The following is a 10383-nucleotide window of genomic DNA, read 5'->3' as shown; positions in this document are numbered from 1 at the left end:
TAAAACTAAAGCAAGACTCCCCCAGACTTAAATGATGCAGTGTCCTCAATGCATGAAAACTACTCCTCAGTGTTGCGGTTGCGAGAACTGCTTGCGCCTCTTGTACGAACACGACGACGTCTATCAGTAGGAGAGCCATCTACACGAATGTAGAGATCATTCAACTGTGTAGCAATTTCAGTGTATTGGCCTTCGTTCCTAATAGCATAGTCACATTGCTCTTGTTGCATCTCTCGAATAAGCCTTAGTGTTTCATTTTGGTTTGTCTGCATAGCTTGAAAAAGTTGGTCTTGTCGTTGAATTGCAGCATACATGGCATCAAGAGTGATAGGCGGAGGGTTGTTTTGAGGAGGTTGGTTGTCATCAGCTTGCCCTTGGTTGAGTTCTTCTTCATTTGCATCCATAGGTTCATTAGGATGTTCAGGTTGGTTGTCTTGAGGATTGTCTTCAATAAGTCTCCAACGCTGAACATAACGGATGTTGATTCTTTCTGGGCACGGAAGGACGACAGAAGGAATCAGAACTTTGTTGACGACCAAAGTGTATCAGCCATCATGGCGGGGTCAAACCAAGTGGGAGTCACGGCAATAAGTGAGGTCGAGTGATTGAGCAGGCATCATGAGATGAGAGAGGGAGATGAGTTCATCACCAAGACCTAAGGCACAGGCCAAGGAAGTAATAATACCGCCAAACAGAAAGGGGTTTGTAGCAGGGGCGTTGACGCAGCTTTGGATGTGTTGGAGCATAAAAGCTGCGGCATTGAAACGGAGGTTGTTTAGCGCACAATAAAGGAAAAATACTTCATGCTGATTTACCTTATGGTTGTTGGATCTCGCAAAAATAGTATGCCCCAAAACACGCTGAAAATAACGTATAGCGGGGTTTTGAATGTGAGATTAAACCAGTAGGAACTTCGCCAGTGAGATTAAACCAGTGGTCGAAAGCATGTTGTTCCCATGAACGACCATTGAGTTCTTGAAAAATTGTGCGGAGAGCATTTGTGCATTATTAAAATGCAAGTACGTAGCCACTACTTCTTGATCCAGAGTATATTCACGGTTGAACATCCAAAATTGGATGCTACCGATTGAGAGTGGTTGATCAGAAGGAGTGTCGTAGTTGAAAGAACTCAAGAACTCCAAGACGAGCGGCTCATAAGTTGGTACAGGTTCGGTACAAAGATGGTGTAGGCTAGATTTAGTGAGTAAACGGGTGACACCATCAATGAGACCCAGAGTTTCTAGACATTCGATGTTCACAAATTTTGTGGGAACAACCGAACGTTCATAGAACGCGAGGTATTTGGTTCTTTGAGCATCGTTGTCATCCTCTCGAAAGATAGTATTTGCAAGGTTAGGAGGTGGTCTCTCTGGACGCACACTACGGATGATTGAACGTGGAGGCATGGTGAGTTTGAAAAGAAAAATAGAATGGAGAGTAGAATGGTAGAAAATGGTATGAAGGTTGTGAAGAATAAGAGTGGTGGTGGTGTGGTTTTATAGTGTGGTTTGAAAATGGTGTGGTTAATGGAGAATTAAAATGGAATTATGGTGGTGTTTGAAGGTTGAATGGAATGGAGAAATGGGAAATGATGTGGAGTTAAAGAGGTGAATGATGGAGGATGAATGAGGTTAATGGTGTTTAATTGGAAGAAATAATGGGGAGGATGAAGAAGTTTGAATTTTGAAATTCAAATTCAAAATTCAAAATGGAGTTATGGTGGTTCTGCTGCGTGGTCAAACGCAGACTGCTAGCCTTGGGAGGCGCGCGTCTCAGGCAGTCAGTCTGCTGGGGGACAAGGCATGGAGACGGGCGTCTCCTGTCCTTTGCGTGCAGTGTGCTGGTCCCACATGATTGGAGACGTGCGTCTCCATGCTTAGGCAGGTGGCTGTCACGCGTGCATGGGTGTTGACCAGTTCTGACATAGGATTTATTAGAGAATAGCATAGATTGGAATATGGGATGTTGCTATAAACAGCAAAATACCAGACTGAGTGAGTTATATGCGTTCATAAAGATATAACAGTCAGGCAGCAGAATATTATAACACAGTAGCAGTAATGAATAGAATATTGCATTTCAAATTAAAAACTGGTACTGAATGTTGACAGAATTATAGTGTAAAAGTGCAGAAAATTTAAAATTCTAAACTAGGAATTAGAAATTGCTAAAACTAGAAATAAAATCTAATAATCTAAACGGTAACATCTAGCCACGTCTATTGTTGTGCACATTGGAATAAATGTGTTTGAAAACTTCGTCGAATTGAGCATTGACGGTGTCGATGAAATCGAAGAAGTGCATTTGCAAAGTGTGTAGCTCGTTGCGCACATGTTGTACATCTTGTTGCAGTGCAGTGATGGCTTGCTCGTGTGTGTTCCGATTAGGCATTCTTTGGTTCACTGATGCGGTGGATGCAGCGGGTTGTTGTGGCTCGAGCTCGACATCAGTCATATCAATAGTTTAATCGTCAACATAATCTTCAGAAGGAGTCTCAGGCTCATACTCGGGTATAGGTTCATCTTCAGAAAGAGGTTCATAATCAGGAATGGGTTCATCTTCAGGATTAGGGTCATAGTATCCAGGAGGAGTGTCAGGCTCAGATTCTGATACGTGCATTTCCTCATCAAAATGTTCATAAGCTTGAGGGGTTTCAGGTGAGGGTTCTCTCTCCGGAATCTGACCATAGTAAAGCCAGTTAGCAGGGTTATGCACACTCGTCCTTGAACTCGGTAAGGTGAACTGATCCAATACTTTGTTATGGATGTTCTCAGATTGAAATTCGTTCTCTTCAGGGTTGTCGTTTCCAGTGATCTTTCCCCAATATCGTTCCAACTCCCAGTATGCAAGACTGTCTTCAGCTACTTTGGTGTATGCATCTGATCCATGAGGTAGCTCTAGCATTTCAGCAAAATCTCGGATGCAAAAGTTAAATTCCATACCAAAGAGTCTAAAGAGAATGACTCCTTTTCTCAGTCCTTGTCCACAGTTAGGAAGATAGGTCAGGGAGCTCAAGAATTCCAGAGTGAGCTTCCGGTAGGTACTAAACTTGCGGAACAGGTGAGAACCAGTCCAACCAATTTGGTTTAGCAGGTGTAGAACGCTTTCTTCGATACCAAGTCTTACCATAATCGGTTGGTGAGGGTAGCAAGTCAAATCCATTTGTCTTTTAGCCAGCTTATCAAATCTTGCTTCTTGTCCTCTACCACGGAACACAACTTCCATATTATCGACTTCTTGCATCTTAGTTAGTAGTTAAGAAAAACCTAGAAGTTGAAAATATTAAGATTAAGTTAGAACTGGGCTAGTGTTGATTTAAAAGGAAGAAAAATAAAAATAAAAATAATGTAAAAATGTAACAAATTATAATAATAAATATAATTATAAAAAGGGATTTTTTTGTCGAATTAAGATAACAGTTATAATTATAGTAGTTATTATAAAATGTAGGAAAAATGTAAAAATGATTAAAATTAAAATAATTAAAAATAGAATAGATTATTTAAATGAAAATAAAAGGTTAAAAATAAAAATAAAAATAAAAATAAAATAAAAGAGTAAATAAATGTGGGTTGTCTCCCACCAAGCGCTTTGTTTTATGTCGTAAGCTCGACGATTTTAAAAATAGAAAACTATTTTTTCGAATGAGTGGGCAGCTCGTCAAGTTTAAAAAGTTCGATGTTTTCATCGTGTTCGAGATGATGGTAATACTTAAGACGTTGCCCATTTACGACAAAAGGTTTGACGGTTTCTCCTTTGATTTCAATTGCTCCGCTCGGAAATATGTTAGTTATTTCGAAAGGGCCAGACCATCTAGATCGTAACTTCCCAGGAAATAATTTTAATCTAGAATTAAATAGAAGTACTTTATCGCCTATGTTAAAATTTTTCCTAGATATACGCTTGTCGTGCCATTTTTTCGTTCTCTCTTTATAAATTTTGGCGTTTTCGTAAGCGTCTTGTCTAAGTTCTTCTAATTCGTTTATGTCTAGAAGTCGTTTCTCACCAGCGGCAATGTAGTTTAGGTTTAAGTTCTTAATGGCCCAATAGGCTTTATGTTCTAACTCTACCGGGAGGTGGCATGATTTTCCATAAACGAGTTTGAATGGGGTAGTTCCTATTGGAGTTTTGAAAGCTGTTCTATAAGCCCATAAAGCTTCATTTAGCTTGGTTGACCAATCATTTCTAGATATAGCAACAGTTTTCTCCAATATTTGTTTTATTTCGTGGTTAGATACTTCTACTTGTCCGCTTGTTTGTGGATGGTATGGTGTAGCTATTCGATGATTTACTCCATATTTTCGAAGGAGTTTCTCAAGTATTCTTGAAATGAAATGGGAACCACCATCGCCAATTACCAGTCTAGGCACACCGAACCTAGGAAAGATGACGTTTTTGAAGAGTTTGATAACTACTCGTGTATCGTTTGTAGGAGAAGCGATAGCTTCTATCCATTTTGAAACGTAATCGACGGCTACGAGTATATATTGATTTCCAAACGATGACGGAAACGGACCCATAAAGTCTATTCCCCAGACGTCAAATATTTCTACTTCCAGAATGCCCTTTTGAGGCATTTCATCGCGTCTCGAAATGTTTCCGGTTCGTTGGCATCTATCACAGTTTAGTACAGCAAAATAAACATCTTTCCACAGGTTGGGCCAGAAGAGTCCAGATTGAAGGATTTTGGCGCAGGTTCTAGATGTGCTATGGTGTCCTCCACACGGTGCAGAATGGCAGTGTGTTATTATACTTCCTATTTCTTCCTCGGGTATACAACGTCTAAAGATTCCATCGGGGCCTCTTTTGAACAGGAGTGGATCGTCCCAATAGTAATGTTTTAGGTCATGGAAGAATTTCTTCTTCTGTTGGTAACTTAGATCAGGAGGAAGCACACCAGCAGCTAGGTAGTTTACGAAATCTACATACCAAGGTGTGTCAGAGCGGGCTAAAGCTATTTCTGCTAATTTGTTGGTTTCAGCGTTTGGATGGTATGGTTCGAATTCATTGGCTTCTAACTGAGCGATGAGTCTTTCATAAGGGAAATCATCGTCAATTGGTACTTGTTCGGGTTTCAGGTTTTCCAATCGAGAGAGGTGATCTGCTACGGCATTTTCAGTTCCCTTTTTATCTTTAATTTCCAAGTCGAACTCTTGTAATAACAGGATCCATCTCAACAATCTCGGTTTGGCGTCTTTCTTGGTTAGGAGGTACCTAATTGCAGTGTGGTCAGTGTATATGATTATTTTGGCTCCTACCAGGTAAGAACGGAACTTGTCTAATGCGAATACGACAACTAATAATTATTTTTCTGTCGTGGCATAATTCATTTGAGCTTCGTCTAGGGTTCTACTCGCATAGTATATGACATGTAGTTTCTTATCTTTTCTTTGCCCTAGAACGGCTCCTACAGCATAATCACTTGCATCACACATTATTTCGAAAGGCTCATTCCAGTCGGGAAGTTGCATAATTGGCGCAGAGATTAATGCTTGTTTAAGCGTATGAAATGCTTCAGTGCATTTATCGGTAAAAATAAATTCGGCGTCTTTCATTAGTAATTCAGTTAAGGGTTTGGTTATTTTAGAGAAATCCTTAATGAAGCGTCGGTAAAAACCAGCGTGTCCTAGAAAACTTCTTATTTCTCTAACAGTTTTGGGAGGTTGAAGGTTTTCGATAATTTCGATTTTGGCTTTATCTACTTCAATCCCTCTATCAGATACGATGTGTCCAAGTACAATTCCTTGTCGAACCATGAAATGGCACTTTTCCCAATTAAGGACTAGGTTTACGCTTACACATCGTTTAAGTACCAATTCAAGGTTCTCTAAACATGTTTCAAAACTTCCTCCACAGACAGAGAAGTCGTCCATAAAGACCTCCATTATTCCATCTAGGAAGTCGGCAAATATTGCCATCATGCATCTTTGGAAGGTCGCGGGTGCATTGCAAAGCCCAAAAGGCATTCGTCTATAAGCGAATGTACCATAAGGACAGGTAAATGTGGTATTCTCTTGGTCGTCAGGGTGGATAGGAATTTGGAAAAATCCGGAGTATCCATCCAGATAATAGAAATGTGAGTGTTTAGCTAGGCGTTCAAGCATTTGATCTATGAAAGGTAAAGGGAAATGGTCTTTTCGGGTAGCTTTGTTTAGCTTCCTATAGTCAATGCACATTCTCCATCCAGTTTGGGTACGTTGCGCTACAGATTCGCCTTTTGCGTTAGTGATTACAGTAACTCCTCCTTTCTTTGGTACGACATGAACAGGGCTAACCCATTTACTATCGGATATAGGGTATATTATTCCGGCTTCTAGCAATTTTTGGATTTCCTTTTTAACCACATCGCTCATAATAGGATTTATTCGCCTTTGATGTTCTCTAGAGGTTTACAATCGTCTTCGAGCATAATGTGGTGCATACAGAGGGAAGGACTTATTCCTTTCAAATCTGATATGTTATATCCTAAAGCGGTTGGGTATTTTCTCAGGACAGTAAGTAATTTTATAGTCTCGGTTTGTCCTAAGTCAGCGTTAACTATAACTGGTCGGTTACGTTCTTCGTCTAGGAATTCGTATCTAAGATCGGTAGGCAGTGTTTTCAGTTCTATAGCAGGTTTCTTCGGTCCAGGTATAGGATCAGGAGTTAAGGCTAAACATTCACTCAGATGGTCATCTTGATATTCCCCACGCCAGTTGTCATCTTCAAAGATTGGCGGTATAGGAATTTTTAGGATCTCGGTTTCCTTATTTGGTTCGGATTTTATTTCATTAACACACTCGTCGATTATGTCGGCAGAGCAGCATGTGTCAATTATATAGGGTGTTTTTAGGAATTGGGAAAGTATAAATTCTATTTTCTTTTCTCCTACTTCGAAAGTAAGCTTTCCTCGTTTGACATTTATGATTGCACCAGCGGTTGCTAAGAATGGTCTTCCTAATATGATCGGGATGTTAGAATCTTCTTGGATATCCATAATGATGAAATCAGTTGGGATGTAGAATTGACCTACACGAACAGGGATATTTTCTAACATTCCTACAGGGTATTTGACTGAACGGTCAGCTAATTGAAGAGACATTCTCGTTGCTTTAAGCTCACCCAAATTTAGTTTCTTACAGGTTGAAAGAGGCATCAAACTAACATTGGCTCCTAAATCGCACAGGGCTTTCTCTATGATGGTTTTTCCTATTACGCAGGGTATAGAGAAACTACCAGGATCTTTTAGTTTTGGAGGCATGTTATTTTGGATGATAGCGCTACATTCAGCGGTAAGCGTTACAGTTTCATTATCCTCGAGTTTCTTTTTGTTTGATAGGATTTCTTTTAGGAATTTAGCGTACGAAGGCATTTCGGTTATGGCGTCTGTGAACGGTATGGTTATGTTTAATTGTTTCAGAAGTTCTACAAATCTTTTAAATTGCGCTTCGGTTTTTGATTTAGCTAATCTCTGAGGGTAAGGAATTGGTGGCTTATAAGGTGGTGGTGGAACGTAGGGTTTTTCTTTTTCAGGTTCCACTTCGTTGTTGTTCTCATTAGTCTTAGAAGTTTGATCATCGGTTGATGTCTTTTGGGTTTCCTTTGGCTCTTGTTGGGACATGGGTGCACTTTGAGTTCTAGGATCAATAGGTCCATCGTAGTTCGTTCCACTTCGTAGTGTTATCGTGTTCGCATGTCCTTTAAGATTAGGTTGTGGTTGAGCAGGAAACGTGCCAGCAGGGGCGGCAGTAGGTGCTTGTTGTTGAGCTACTTGTGAAATTTGAGTTTCTAACATTTTGTTATGCGTAGCTAAGGCATCTACTTTGTTCGATAGTTGTTTTAGTTGCTCGCTATTGTGGATGTTTTGATTTAGGAAGTCCTTATTGGTTTGTTGTTGGGAAGCTATAAAGTTCTCCATCATGATTTCTAGGTTTGACTTCCTAGGGGTGTTTTGAGCAGCTACAGGCGCTTTTGGTGGCCAGGTGGCACAGCAGGTGCTTGTCCAGGCGCGTACAACGCGTTGTTGTTTTTATAAGAAAAGTTCGGGTGGTTTTTCCATCGAGGGTTGTACGTGTTAGAATAAGGGTTTCCTTGAGCATAGTTTACTTGATCAGATGGGATTCTAGTCAAGAGTTGACATTCGGCAACTGCGTGTCCAGTTAATCCACAAATCTCGCAGTTAGGTGTTACAGCAGCAGCGGTGGCTGAAGGAGTGATGGTTAAGTTCTCGATCTTTTGAGTTAAAGCGTCTACTTTAGCGTTAACGCGGTCTATACCACTTATTTCGTACATTCCTCCTTTGGTTTGGGCTTTCTCTAGAGCGGCTCGTTCTCCACCCCATTGGTAATGGTTTTGTGCCATGTTCTCTATGAGGTTGTATGCTTCATCATGGGGTTTGTCCATTAATGCTCCGCCAGCAGCGGCATCTATAGTCATTTTAGTGTTATATAAGAGACCACCATAGAAAGTATGAATGATCAGCCATGGTTCGAGTCCATGATGAGGGCATAGTCTAAGCATGTCCTTGTAACGTTCCCAAGCTTCGAAGAGTGATTCATTATCTTTTTGGGTAAATCCGTTGATTTGACCTCTGAGCATAGCAGTCTTGCTAGGCGGAAAGTATCTTGCTAAGAATACTCTCTTCAATTCATCCCATGTAGTTATGGAATTAGAAGGCAGGGATTGAAGCCACGCTCTAGCTCTATCTCTCAAGGAGAAAGGAAAGAGACGTAATCGAATAGCTTCGGAACTAACGTTGTTAGCTTTGATAGTGTCGGCGTATTGCACGAACACAGATAAATGGAGGTTGGGGTCGTCTGCAGGGCTTCCAGAGAATTGATTCTGTTGAACAGCTTGGACCAACGAAGGTTTCAGTTCGAAATTGTTTGCCTCAATCGCAGGTGGTGCGATACTTGAATGCGGTTCAGCGCGCGAGGGAGCGGCATAGTCTCTAAGAGGACGAAGAGCAGCCATCTGTAACTTTGGAGTGATTTGATTAATTTGATCAGTAAAAGTCAATTCCTGATTAATCGGAATTGGTGCTACTTCGGGAAGATTGCGAGCTCGACGTTTGACGTTAATGAAACGTTCGATCTCGTTAATTCGTTGTATTAAATCTCCTCCTTGTGAACGAGTATTTGGCATACAATCGTTCAGAAAGAAAGGAAAGAATTTCCCTAGTCTCTACGGTGTAACAGTGAGTTATGATATCGACTTAAATAGTCCCCGGCAACGGCGCCAAAAACTTGATCGCGACTTTACGTGTCTATTAATCTGATGACTGCAAGTGCACAGTCGTGTCGTGTAGTTTTAAAAGATATCGAATCCACAGGGACTATGAATCGATCTACCGTTATCTAAGGTTACTATGTAAAGCTAGGGCTACTAATATTTCGATTGTTCCTAAGGGGAAGTGATTGTGAGAAATAAAGAATATAATAAAAGACAGATATGAGCATGTATTTCATTTAACTTAAGGTGATCCGAAGGTCCATTGGCTTTTGCATAATTCGATTAAAAATCTTTACTAATTCAATTGGTTAAAAATCCTCGTCTCAAACTTTCGCTCTGTTGATTTAGATTACTATCCTAATCCTAATGTACGCTTTCGCCATTCCATTAGATTTTAGAAAAGCTTTTTAGAAACAACGTAATTAATAAAATGCCAGTTTTATGAAGTTGTTATCTATTTAAATCTCCTAATCTCAAACTTTCGCTCTGTTGACTCGGAACATGCTAATATCCCTAACGTACGCTTTCGCCATCCCGCTCGGGTGTAAAAACAATTTTTGAAAATAAATAAGTTCTAATTAGTTTTAATACACTTTCGCCATCCTTAAAACTAATGTCCTATGTCTACTATCCAGTTAAAGATCTCAAACTTTCGCTCTATTAATTTTAACCTTTGACCGTCTTAAGATCTCAAACTTTCGCTCTATTGATTTTAAGACTTACTGATTAAATTAGACATACAAACCAAAAACAGGTGATAATTAACAAAACATAATTAGGCCAATTTGTTTCGGATCCCTACGGTTAACTTACTTTACATACCGATACCTTAGTAATTTAGCCAGACATATTAATACAGTTAAGCATGCATGAATTAATTTGGCTTATAATAAAAGGCATGTTAATTGGCATATAATATATCATGCAAATGAATATATGAATAAAGGCAGTAAATATTAAACCTGAATTAAATAAATTGAAACTGAATCTTCGAGTACTGAACTTCCACCACAGGTTGGCTGGATCGTTCTTCGGAATTTAAACGGACGGAAAATAAAACAAGGAAAATAAAAGACGATAAATCTAACGTAAGGCTAGATTTATAAAAGGTTCACAACAATTTCCGGTGTAGAAATCGTTGTGAGAAAATAACTGTTTGAATTAAAGGAAGGC

General features: G+C 39.8%; 1 non-coding gene across 1 annotated transcript; it reads left to right on the top strand.

The window, feature by feature from the left end:
* The first annotated feature begins 8470 nt into the window (after nt 1–8470).
* On the top strand, nt 8471–8577 carry LOC131654274 (small nucleolar RNA R71). Its single transcript, XR_009299317.1, has one exon. It is a non-coding gene; the product is annotated as a small nucleolar RNA R71 (small nucleolar RNA).
* Nucleotides 8578–10383: the final 1806 nt, after the last annotated feature.

The sequence above is a fragment of the Vicia villosa genome, linkage group LG2 (assembly GCF_029867415.1).
Source record: "Vicia villosa cultivar HV-30 ecotype Madison, WI linkage group LG2, Vvil1.0, whole genome shotgun sequence".
Classification (NCBI taxonomy): Eukaryota; Viridiplantae; Streptophyta; class Magnoliopsida; order Fabales; family Fabaceae; genus Vicia; species Vicia villosa.
This window is presented reverse-complemented; position numbering and strand designations above follow the sequence as displayed.